Source organism: Eptatretus burgeri, chromosome 5, assembly GCF_056783735.1.
Source record: "Eptatretus burgeri isolate ZD-2024b chromosome 5, Ebu_testis_v1, whole genome shotgun sequence".
Taxonomy (NCBI): domain Eukaryota; kingdom Metazoa; phylum Chordata; class Myxini; order Myxiniformes; family Myxinidae; genus Eptatretus; species Eptatretus burgeri.
Window position 1 is genome coordinate 121,452,438 of NC_140965.1, and position 13,917 is coordinate 121,466,354.

General features: G+C 40.8%; 1 long non-coding RNA gene across 1 annotated transcript in view; it reads left to right on the forward strand.

Moving 5' to 3' along the window:
- The window catches only part of LOC147027253 (uncharacterized), a 155,229-nt gene that overhangs the window by 124,876 nt on the left and 16,436 nt on the right, over nt 1-13,917 (forward strand). The window contains exon 2 of the long non-coding RNA XR_015057967.1: nt 388-572. This is a non-coding gene — a long non-coding RNA (uncharacterized LOC147027253). The remainder of the gene's footprint in view (nt 1-387; nt 573-13,917) is intronic.

Genomic DNA, 13,917 nt, shown 5'->3' on the forward strand with positions numbered 1-13,917 from the left:
AAATTACAGGAAATGACTGAATGTGTGGATGTATCCCCCTCACCAAGGAACACAATCTCGTGCAAAACGATTGTGCTGGAAAACACACACACACACACACACACACACACACACACACACACACACACACACACACACACACACACTCCATCAGCTTGCTAGTTTCCTCATTGTTGTTCCTCAAATGCATATTGGGATGGTATTTAATTCTCAATTCAGCCTGCTCGTTGCATAATCTACTGAAGTGTAATGAACGTTGTTCTCCACTACTGGTTATGAACCACATAATGAAGGTTGTCCTGCTGATGAATTACCCCTGTACTTTCAGGCAGGAATTTGTAAATTTTTAAACAGTACTGATGGTAAAATGTCTTCTTTTTGTTGAAGATGCAATGGGATCTTTTACGTCCACCAACTAATGCAACACACGGCCATCCGAGGGTATGCCACACACCTTGATGCCTCGCCCTGCATGTGAAACAACAGCATGAAAATTTTATCACTGTGTCGGGATTCGAACACATGTTGGACAGCTTGGAGTTGAGTGACACACCTCTGAGCTGTTCTTTCAGGTTTGGCACTGATACATTTGAATACCACCCTCACTTCCTTGCAACTTGAATCCTGACTCATTGTGAATGGAGCTGTTTGTCACTGAAAAAAGAGGTCCACCTGATATGTCATTGACAACACACAGGCAGGTAATCACATGTCGTAACATTTTGGATTCAAAATTGGCAGCCAAGTTTAATAAGATGTCCTTGCAAATGATCATCACCAATTTTCCCACTTACTGATTACAGTTTGAAAATGTCAAGAGCTTTCTTGGTGGCTCATTACAAGCAGTTTTATTGGTGAATATTTCACATATGCTGGTCTAAATGGAGAAAGGTAGCACAACCATGGTGATTCACCTTCGCATATCTTTGTAAATAAAAAGGAAAGACTCCTGTTCTAAGCATTTTCCAATCTGACACCAAATATAACATGCAGCTGCGAAATGAGTCACCCAGCTCCGTCATCTGCTGCAGTGCAGCAGGTTGGGTCCATGAGCTTCACCCTCTGCAGCAACATCTACATATTAATATACATAACTTATGGAACTTTATGCAGATAGGGTCGACATGGCTGTATTCAAATTGAAACAAGAGATTGATTTAAAATGCAATGTCGAGAAAATCCCAATTCTGAACCTGGAATCGTGTTATACCAGCCAAACCCAATCATTGTTTGAGTCAAGATTCACCAGTGCAATTAATTTAGCTTGCAGAATGACCATTGCAGTGATGTGGGTCACAATGGGGAGTGAAATGAATGTCCCATTGTAAATCCTAAATCAATGGTTAATTACCCCAAACACTTATTTATAAACCATATGTGCCATCGATATGACCATATATGACCAAAGGTAATAGATCAATCACAGTTTTAATAATTTTCTTTAAAGAAATAACATTTACTACTTTTACATATTAATCGTCTACCTGCAAGGGTAGTGAGTGTAGAGTCGGTGAATATTTCCAAAATTGAGTTGGATATGCTTGTGGAAATAACGGTATTGGTGGTGGGGGGGGGAGGAGGCATATTAAGATGTTGACATGATTGCACAGGCTTGATTGGCCGAATGGCATCCTGCTTTGAAGTTCCCTGCAAATGTTTCCCTGTGAAGTTGGAGGACTTCCGGTCCGTGTTTTCTCCACATGTGTTGCTGGTTCGTGAGTTCTTCCAGTTCTACAAAGCTAAGTTTCCTGGCCCAGATGTTTTTTTGTTGGATACATAGTCAAGGCTCGTGGAAGAGCTAGACCAGGGAATGGGTCAGGACACAATATAAGAAATGAAACAACAGGAGAACGAGGAAATGCCAACAGTACAGCAGAGAGAGAGAGAGAGAGAGAGAGAGAGAGAGAGAGAGAGAGAGAGAGAGAGAGAGAGAGAGAGAGAGAGAGAGAGAGAGAGAGAGAGAGAGAGAGAGAGAGAGAGAGAGAGAGAGAGAGAGAGAGAGAGAGAGAGAGAGAGAGAGAGAGAGAGAGAGAGAGAGAGAGAGAGAGAGAGAGAGAGAGAGAGAGAGAGAGAGAGAGAGAGAAGATACAGAGACAGACAAACAACGCATGCAGGTACAATGATGTGGAGGAGGGTGAGAAGGAAAGAGGTGGACAAGATGGATACAGAGGCAATATTTTTGGAAGGGTGGGGGGTAGATTAATGAGTGTGGAAAATATCATGCTTTTGGATGGGGGGGGGTGACTTGAGATGGTGAACAGCTGTCTTGAAAACCTTGAGGGAAGAATTCGATTGGAGAGAGTGTGGAAGTTGGTTTTATAAGTGAGAAAAAAAAGGAACAAGTGACTGGAGGTGAGCAGTGGTTCTGGATTGAGGTAGTTTCATGAGAATGGGTTGCTGGTGGACTGCAGGAATCCTTCAGATACTTGGGGGGGGGACAAATAATGGAGACCAAAAAGGAGGCAGAAGAAGACGGAGTGACCACTGACCTATTGGGAATGGTGATAGGCCCGTAGACTCAGCTTCAGCGCAAGAAATTCCAATGATCTTGAAAGCCTTTGTTTCCATGGCTTCAAGCTGAAGAAGATGTGAAGCAGGGGAGGCAGCCCTGATGGGAGAGCAGTACTCCATCAAGCTATGGATGAAAGCCTTGCAGGTGAATAGGAGCACAGTTGTGCGAAGGAAGGACTTCACATGACGGAGGATGTCCGGTCAGCATTTGGCTTTGGAGGCCAACTTTAAAACGTGGCTTGCTCAAGAGGGATCATGGCTTTGAGTGAGATCCGAGACTTTGAGTAACTGAACCTCTTCGAGAGATTAATGAGAAAGTTGATGGAGGGGTTTGTAGAACCGTCCTTTCACCGATATGTTTATGTATATGTCGATATATATATATATATATATATATATATATATATATATATATATATATATATATATATATATATATATATATATATATATCTTCATCATCACACCATTTTAAAGCCTTTTTCCCTGAGCAGGGGTCAGCTATTTGCGGCTCCAATCATGGGACCCTTTCTTGGGGCAATGTTTTTACGGCCGGATGCCCTTCCTGATGCCAACCCTTTAGTCGCCTTCGACACGCAGGGATAATTACCAGATACTGATGCTCATTTCACCGACCTCGGAAGGATGACAGGCTGTGTCAACCCCCCTGATGTTAATTCAGTGGCCAGCAGGGCTCGAACTCAGGACCCTGAGGATCCCAAGCCACCACCATTATAATGACCTAGCCAACACAAGGCTGTATGTATGTATGTATGTATGTATGTATGTATGTATGAATGATATATATATATATACAATCAACATATAAAAAAATATATATATATACATATATACATACATATATACATATATATATATATATATATATATATATATATATATATATATATATATATATATATATATATATACACACACACACATACACATGCGACATACTAAAAAATATGAAAGTACAAAGACACTGGAATTGATTTTGTGCTTTTGCGATTTATTATTGCTCCAGAGTAAGTGCCAGGAAGCTTGAGGCTGCATTTGCAAAACAGAACACAAGGGATATACAATCAAGTCCCCGAGTATTTTTTTTTTTATCCAATTAATCAGCAACGAAGGCATGGTCGTGGTTTAGGATTAGCTGTGTCGAGGATTGCTATGAGATGAATGCAGATTAAATGGCATTCTACTTTCTGACCCAAGGATGTTATTGAGCAATTGCCCCAAGGTGCAAAATCCCTTTTGAATTCATCGCTTGACAGCACCGTCGAATTAGTCTCTCAAGAGTAAAAATGAAGGTACACTTTGAAGTGCATGAATAAAAATTGACTTTGAAAATGAAGGAATATCATCTCTTCATGTTTTTCCCATCAAATCATTTTGCTTGCAGAGTATAATTACCCTTCATCACCGATGGTTTAATATATGTTTTTGCGAGTAAGTAATGTCTGACTTCAGTTTGATGTCTAATTCAAAACCACATCTTTTCTTTCACTAATTATATTGTACTGTGGAAGAATGTTGGTATCACCAAGTGACATGGTGTTTGTGCTCGACTTGTATTCTGCATTTCAGAGAGACATTGTCTCTCATATTGTTGGTGCTTCCTTGTTTGAGCTTAATATGCTATTTTATTCTAACTTTGTCACACCTACTCTGCACTCGTGGTTCAGTGGCTACTCTTTAATAATAAATGGTGTGTGTGTGTGTGTGTGTGTGTGTGTGTGTCTCCTCCATAACTCCAAAACCATGAAACTTTGCATGCATACCAAGGGAACTCTAAGGAAATGCATGACTGAAAATTGAGTGATTGAGTTAATTTAAACATCCCTTTTGAAGACAATTAACGGCCTTATTTAATTATATCCTTTATCAGGCACATCCTCAGTCAACTCACTGTCACTCGCTGGGGTCTTAATTTGCCATTTTTCTTCGACTGTTGAACATTTCCTTGATTTGGAACAGGCCACAATGGTTTGTTCACGTTAAAGTTTGTTTTTTCACTTTCCTCACTCATATAATCGAATGCCTGTTCATAACAGCTACGAATTGTTGGGTACATTGCAATGCTTATAAACATCCGGAGACGTCAGCGTTCGTGGCTTTATTTCATTTCCGCACATGCAATAAGCTCGAGAATCTGTTAACCTGACCTGAATTTCAAAATTTAAGCTGGGGAATTGACCTTCACCGCAGTTGCAGCTTCCAAACAAAAGAAGTGTTCATTTGTCCAATTCAGACTTTCATTGATTCTCTGGGAATCTCCAGGTGGTGTTTGTTACAATCGATCACTATTTAATGGCTTGCCAACCCTGTTGTTCCTTATCAACCGTTTCATTGGAGATTTGCTTGAGTACTTAATAGTGGTGGGCATAATGGATTCCAAAGTACTGCTACTCGATTCTAAATTCTAACCATGGAATCAAAACGAATTGAGTGGTGAACAGGAATCGACGTCATTTCCAAGTAATTCCGACTTGTAATGCATGGTCTTGTGTAATACTTTGTGATTTGTTTGGTAATTTTGTTAATTTCAATGAATGTAAGCTTGAGGTGAGGCAGTTCTCCTGAAACAACTTGCCTTTGCCTCATGGAGAGCAAACCCAACTGAGGGTAATCTCAATTCCTTCCATAAAGCTCGGAACAAGGGTGTGTCTACCCTCAGGAGAGCCAGAAAACAACGTCTTTCTCAGCTCTAGTCTGAACTTTCAAACCTCTCTCCATCCTCAAAATCCTGATGGCATCGAATCAAATCTGTTTCTGGTGTATCTTGCTCCTCCATCCCTCCCTTACCTCAAAGGGCTGCACTGCTGATACCGCACGTGAAAAGGCTGAATGCCTAACCTCGGTGTTTGCGTCGAAATCTTGTGTCAGAAACCCATCGCTTTCTGTACCCACCTTACCCAGTCACACCCAACTGTCTCTGGACTCTGTGTCCTTTTCTTCTGACAAAGTGGAGAGCTTGCTGTCAAACCTCGACTCAGATTCTGCACCCAGTCCAGACAGCATCATCCCACGTGTCCTAAAAACCTTCTCCTCTGCTCTTGCTCTCCCTCTCTCTGTTCTTTTTACCTTCTCATTTGCTCAAGGTCATCGGCCATCTGCTTGGAAATCAGCAAACATTACCACTCTGCATAACCAGAGTTGGTGTCAAAGCCACCCAATGCTCGCCTGTTTATACATTTATCGTTTTTAAAAGACTCGTCTAATAATTAATATTTTTTATAAAGAATTGCAGTGAAGTCTGATCCAAATAATTTTAAAGCAATATATGTATTTGTATGTTGTAATCAGTAACAAGAGATCAAGTGAGCACAATATATGCCCGAACAAGAAGGTATATACAGAATTGAGCTACGACATGGAAAACAGCATCCTGGTTGCCATGGGAACCACTTTAGATGACGAACGTATGTCCTGACACACTGTCTCCACAGTCTGTACCTATGTACTAAATATGAAACGTGAAAGTTGAAAACTTTGGAAGTTAGAGTGCGGACAGGAACGGACAGATGACCGGTATCACATTATACGCCCCGATATATATATATATATATATATATATATATATATATATATATATATATATATATATATATATATATATATATATATATATATATATATATATATATATATCGGGCATATAAAAATAGGGTGGTAGATAAAAACATTAGAAAGGAAAAAATAACTTGCACCAAAAACTTTAACATTTTCACGCTCACACTGACGTTGACGCTCACGCTCACGCCCACACTGATGCTCACGCCAGGGTATCGCTTTCGTTCTCTGTTCTTTGAACAGGCAAGCTAAAAAAGGTGCAAAAACAGATCCCTGCAACTACAGACCAATCAGCCTTCTCACAATCATCAGCTCGGTTATCGAATCCATCATCACTTCAGACATTAAATCCTTCCTCTTCCCAATAGCCTGATTTCCGATCATCAATTTGGTTTCAGACCAGGTCACTCTACCCTGGATATGCTGCTTCTGCTCTCCCAACAATGGATGGAGGTCCTCAATGACAGACACGAGATCAGAGCCATATCTCGAGACATATCGCGTGCTTTTGACACAGTCTGGCACCCTGCCCTGCTCACCAAACTCTCTTCCAATGGTATCCAAGGCCATCTCAACTCATGTCTCACAGACTTCCTCGCAGGCAGGTCGGTGGTCTTTCTGTCTTCTACAGTCTCCTCTCCAGTCTTGTCCCCCCCCTTCTCTGTCTGCAATATGTCCTCCCCCATATTTCCGCATTGTGCTGAAGGTCCGCCAACAACCGCCTTCTGGTAAAACTACCAAAATAACGAATCACTGCTCACCTTCACTCTTTCATTCGTCTTTTTCCCCCCTTTGGAACAAACTCCCACACTCTCTTCAATCCCATTCTTCCATCCAGGCCTTCAAAACAGCTGTTCACCACCACCTATCCTCCCCCATCCAAATCCATGATGTTTTCTACCCCTGTTAATCCACCCCAACCCCATCTCTTTCAAATTCCCTGCTTTCCTTCCTGAAAGTCTCTGTAATTTCCATCTTGTATACCCCATGTTCCATGCCCGATCCCTTTCCCTTCCACAGATTTCCTCATGTCTCTATTCCCCACTGTTTTTTCCTTCCCTCTCCCGCCCCTCTTGTCTTTTGCTTCCCTTGTTGTGCGTTTGTGTTCGCTCTCATGTAAGCCTCGACAATGTAAACACAAAAAAACAACATTCTTGTCCACGATTATTAGTAGTAGTAGTAGTAGTAGTAGTAGTAGTAGTAGTAGTAGTAGTAGTAGTAGTAGTAGTAGTAGTAGTATTATATCCTAACAGTCTGTAGATTGAAAAAAAAACATGGTGTCATTTTTATGCCTCCGCGGATGAAGTCGCTGGTGACATTATGTTTTCCGGTTGTTTCTTATGTAATTTGAAGGTACAATGAAAATGTTAAGAGTCATAGTTTCACCGTATACTTCAATGAATAATTTTAAGTTGTCATCTTGAAAATCACTGGAACATAGATAGGCATGTAACATATTAAATGAAAGAACTTTGTGAGATCTGTTGAATTAACTAGTTACAAAGTATGTGAAGGTATCTTGAGTGTCGACATAGACCAAACAAGTCATATTAATAGAAAAAATATCATAAATTTGACAACTGCTTTTATGGACATTTTGTAATAGCATGCAACAAAAATTTTCAAACATTTGTTTGTTTTGTTATCATATTTAAGGCTTTGTCATCATAGTTACTGTGTAGGTTCTGCAGTTACTCTATGAAGACTATATTTGTTGCATTATAAACAGTCATCATTCACATCTTCATCAGATTCATCTTCAGAAGGGAATGTGTCATGGGCCACGTTTTGGCACTTTCCATCCGCTGCATCACATGTGCACATTTCTGTACATACCAGGTCATGTGCTTCCTGCAGGAACACGAGGATGAAGCACACATGCTTCCACCACAGCCATATTTCACCAGTTCCATGATTGCTTCTGGTCACCAGCTCTTTCAGCAGCTCTATGAGAGCTTCTGATTACCAGATCAATATGATAGCTTGGAGTACAGACGTTCGGGTTCATTGACTCGAGGGGACTTACAGAAATGTATGTCCGGGAAATATTGAAGAATATTGTCTTTCTGTTGACTCCGTGTCAAATGCTGTTCAGTGGCATTGTGAAGTTACATAAATTAATGGTACCTTTCGTGGATATCTCCCATGTCTCGTATATGCCCAGAATTGATCAGCCCCTTCAGAAGACTATATAATTCGATTTTGGCAGACTCTTGTGATTACTGCTATTGCCCGCTTATTTCGTTTGCATCACATTTTGATTGTGCTGTCGATAATGACCGCCGTACATATGTCACCCAGGATGGCAGATGATACTTGAAGTCATAAGCATGCGCATCATTTGGGTCCAATATATCACTCGGCTATACTTCCCGTTGCATATCGGGACGAGCTTCAATGACATGCTTGAGTTGTGAACATGCATGAAAGCTGCTGACCTGGCGTGACTGTTTTGTTTCACTTCCTTGACAGAAAAAACACATTTCTCATTGAATGAAACATATGATGAACGATGGTAATGAGAGTTACTCGATTCTATGGTTGGTGCAAGAAGCAGGTGATCTGGGGAGGCTGATGGGTGGCCTTTTGTTGGTGGTTTCAGAAGCTTTTCCAGTGAGGAGAGCCTTTTAGTCCAGCAGATTTGTCAAAAAGATGTTCACTTCCGGAAGAAAGCATGAAAATTTGTATATAGGGGTTTTTGAGTATGCTGAATCCATTTCTAACCGGATCCACGCTGGCAAACCAAGGGATCACACTCAAAATCAACAAATCCAAGATGGCCGCCCTGCGTATTGCCGATTTTGATATTTCGTCAGAACTTTGGTTCTATTTGACATGAAAACATGATCTTGGTGCCGATTTATAGGTTTTTAGGGTCAAAAAATTCAATGAGATGCCTTAAAATACCATAAAATGTGATTGGAACAAAATCCAAGATGGCTGTCCTCTGAAGGTAATGCAAATATCAATCTCGTTGTTTTTTTTTTCTGTTTGGCATAGAACATGATCTTATGGCTAAATATAGGTTTTTAGGGACAAGAAATTCAATAAAGTATTTTTTATTACTATAAAATGCATCAGTAGGAAGATCCAGTTACACTTTTAACAAATTTCGATGAACCATTGAGAGCAATATTGTTCACACACATAATTCACAAAGAATAGAGATGTACACTTGTCATTTTTTTTTCCATTGTTGGGAATGTGCAGCGAATAAATGGTTTTACTGATATAATACCAAACTAGATGAAATGAGTTTGAATTGTATTACAAATGTCAAAAAAGGAACTTAATCTCGGACACTGTCCACGTCTGCACATTGTCCACCACAAAAACACAGCTGTGTGCACGGGGGGCTTGCTTTAGCACACAGACATCTTCCTGTGCACCGTTTTTTACATGCACACTTAATAAGTTCTCTGCAGCCCTTTGATGCTTCTGGCAGGGTACTCCATCAGGGCACCCAGATTCGCTCACTGTCAAGTTGCCACCCCCACTCGGAAAGACTTGGAAGTGTTGGATTGGCCTCCAATGCCTGACCCCAGACGTATCCTGCTTGGTAAGCAGCACGCTTTACATGTTGTAGAAGTGCTGCACGTGACGGTGGGATGTTCTCCAGCTTCCGATTACAGTAGGAGAAGAGATGCTTCCTGGCTTCATTCACATCAGTGAGTTGTGACGTGCGAGAGTACAGCAGAACCACATAACTTTCGAGTTCCTTCAGGTCAGCTTCTGTAACTTCATCGGGAGTAGCAGACAGCCATAGAAATACTTCAGTGATGTCTGGAAGTGATTTCCATACTTCCCAAGCGGTCTTCTTACCGACAGAGCTCAATGAAGACACCGTGTTACATCCTAATATGGCGTGCATAAATGGGAGGCCTCTGCAGTAATCATTGCCAAGCTCACTGGCAATGACATGTGCTCCAATATACCGAAAGTGTGCACCATGGCCAAAAGCTAACCAAAGTTCACAATCTTCCATGCTGATTGCAGTGACAATTGCTAGAACTAAGACGTCCATGTCAGTAGCATGCACCATGATCCTCTTCATGCCGTTGGTGTAGGCATGGAAGCAGTGAAGCATCTTTCGGTAGTCTGCTTCTTCATGTGAACATGGTTGAAGCCCAGAAACATCAAGTGTTGCAGAGGAGGCAACCTCATACTTGCTTTTATGCGCTTCCAAGTCAGGAATTTGTGCAAGAAGCTTTTCTTTCAAACGAGTTGAGTTTGTGCGCTCTGGCATATCGCTACGAAGTTGCTGAAGTCGTGACCTGTAGAGTCGTACAAGGCTTGACAGCTTAAAAATGTGTTCAGCGTGCTCTTCTTCTTGTCGAGACCCTTCAATATAGGATGCCAATTCGGCAAAGGCTATAAACTCAGGCGTTAGATGTGGATCTTACTTCTGAGCCTCTTTCCTGACAAGTGTGCGGTGTCTATTGCATAAGGCAGTCAAACACTGTTTGTGGTATACAGCATCTATTGCGGTCATATCACCTGAGGACAGCTTGGCAAGCAGTCGGGTATCACGAAGCTCTGTTGCCATTTTTCAAACATTTGCGTCTATCTGTGCTGTAGCAGCTCTATGATAACCTTCCTCCACTTTGTCATCACAAAAGAAGCAGGACAGGCTTTTGTCAGTTTGAATGGAGGAACCAGGGAATGCCCCTCGTAGTCTGCCTTTGAGTGGAGAAGTCTCAGTCTCTCTTACTTTGGCTATCTTCTTGTGGGCACGCTCAACTTTCTCTTTGCTCTTCATGTGGCATGCTTTGTGCCATTTTGCATTGTGCTGGGAAAGAGTTGCAGCTATACCTTGGCCGTCATCCAAACGTGACAAATTTATGTCCATTGGCAGGGCACCAAGTGAGTGTAGCTCCTGGATATGTTCAGCTATTGTATCATAAGCTCGGGTCTGATGGGCATCCTTGGATTGAGATGGGTCTCTCAGCGGTTCTGATGAACGTTTTTGACATACGGCACAAAGTGTCCAATCTGTTTCGGGCAAAACCACATCAGAAGCACTGTCCAGCTTTATTTTCTTGGTTGCCATATTAGTCTATTGTACGTCAGGTTAGTTACAGGTAGGCATGCACCTTGGAATGGTCACTATCTTTCCTGAAAAGAAAGTGAACTCTGTTATATTTATATAACTGAGATATCTACATCAAATATTTCAGTTTTAGTCATACAATATGTAGCCTAATCAGATTAATGTTCTGAAAATGAAACAAATTATCAGATTCATGACCAATTCTGAAAATAAAACAAACCATCAGATTAATGTTAAGTTCTGAAAACAAAATAAAACATTAGAATAATGAAATGATATACACGTATGGTCTTCCTGAGAAGAAAACAAAAATAAAGCATTAATTCATTGAATTGTTCACCCTATGTGTTAAGTGTTTTGATGACTTTCGTGGATCTTGTTCTGAATACAATGTAATTTAAGCTACGTAATTGAATTTATTGTCCCTAAAAACCTATATTTAGCCATAAGATCATGTTCTATGCCAAACAGAAAAAAACGAGATTGGTATTTGCATTACCTACAGAGGACAGCCATCTTGGATTTTGTTCCAATCACATTTTATGGTATTTTAAGGCATCTCATTGAATTATTTGACCCTAAAAACCTATAAATCGGCACCAAGATCATGTTTTTATGTCAAATAGAACCAAAGTTCTAACGAAATATCAAAATCGGCAATACGCAGGGCGGCCATCTTGGATTTCTTGATTTTGAGTGTGATCCCTTGGTTTGCCAGTGTGGATCCGGTTAGAAATTGATTCAGCATACTCAAAAACCCCTATATACAATTTTTCATGCTTTCTTCTGCAAGTGAACATCTTGGCCTCATATTCTACATATCTACTGGACTATTTTTATATCCAGTCTTTAAAGGGTCCATGTTGGTATGGTTGGTTGTCTGTTTGTAACATGCCAGATGCCATGGTGCCTGTTTGCACATAATATCTTCCAGAGAAATACTTTAAAGTCTTTCCTGATTTGAATAAAGTCGGTATCTCCATACATAGTTCATAATCTTGTACAATTCATGAATCGGTCATACTAGTCAATCTTTGGCTTCATTACCAATGTTCCAAAAGTATTTGATATTTTAGGCAACAGGTGAAGTCTGCTTTGGCCACAAAATGGCCTTGCATTGAGACAGTCAGACTGACTCGTGGACTCTGCCGTAATTACAAGTTCATCTGTTGTGCAATTGTCTGTGCTGCCTCTACCACCACCACCACTACTGATGCCCAAATTATATATCTGTATGCTTGATCCAACTTGGTTACTAATCCCATCACCTGATCACAAAGAGTTATTGAACCTGCAAGGAAACAATTCTGTTCGTTAAATCGACGACCTAAAACTTTACATTGGAATATTGGCATCACTGTGTTTGTACTCGTCCTGGACATGATGTTTCATCCTACTTAATTATTTAACAATAATACACTGAAAGCAGAAGCTGGTCAAATAAGTTAGCACAGGGAAGCAACAGACTATCAAAAACACATGTATCATGAAATATCATCCACACTGCATAGATTTACCTCCTGGTACTAGAATATTTCACTTCATCACAAATGGGAGTACTGCATAGAAAAAGTATTATTTTTCATTATTAACACTAATAGGTCACTGAATTAAGTATTCGTACAATAATCCTTCAAGAATTAGTTCATGTGGTGGCGACTGCTTTCATTTGATACATTACACACCCAGGTTTACCTGCAGTAAAAAAAAAAAAATTGAAAACATTTACAAGACCTTACCTCACCATTAGGGAGGTGTCACAAATAACCTGAAAAAAGAAACAAACACTGGAATTGTGAAGAAAAAAAATGACACCATAATTTTTTCCAAATCAGGACATATTCCTCCACAAAATTAAGCATCGTGTTAAGAATTAACATGCAAATTGCACAGGACATCATTTTGCGACAAAACACCCGACATCCATTCATGCATTGGGACCATACTCCGTGCAGAGCGTTGGTGATACTGAAGCAGTCTCCTTGGCTATTGGCCACAATCCTGGACGGGTCTCCACTCCGACACAGGATACCAGCAAGCCGGCACTCATTTTGCCGACCTCAGAAGGATGACAGGCAGAGTCAACCCCACCTGGTATTAATTCAACAGAGGAGGATTTCAACTTCGGATCCTAGGATCCCAAGCCCACCACCCCAACCATTAAGCCAACACCAGGCATACCCCCACACTATTCCGAGAAATAAGCAGGTTTTTTTATTCAGGGTTTTATCTACCATGTCTACCATGTCTTTTTACCCCAGTGTCTACCATGTCTCGGGTGTCCCCCCCCCCCCCATGTGCCTCAAGTGACAGCCAATGACGGCCGCCCGGTAGATGGCAGTGCGTAACCTAGACGGAAACGGCGACAATTGACGGAAATACCCGAGTATTCATGGGCCCACAATTGACGGAAATACCCACAACTGACGGAAACATGAAAAGAGATAATAATCATAATTTGCCGGTTTCCGCATGAACTACACATTAGATTCACACAATACTGCCCTTTTTCAATGGAAATTTGTGAAACTAATGTGTTATATATGTTTTCAATGGAAATTTGTGAAACTAATGTGTTATATATGTGAAAACCATTGAATTTTCTGCTTGACGGAAAAAAAACCAAGAAACGCTCCCCTCTCATGTACGAACAAACGAAAGACGTCATTTCCGCCCACCATGGCATTTTGTGCCGAACGCTGAAAGCCAAGTTCTTCTTATTTTACATCATTCTTTTGCGGCCCCCTGCCACGCTGTATCAAACGATTTCATTTCTTCTG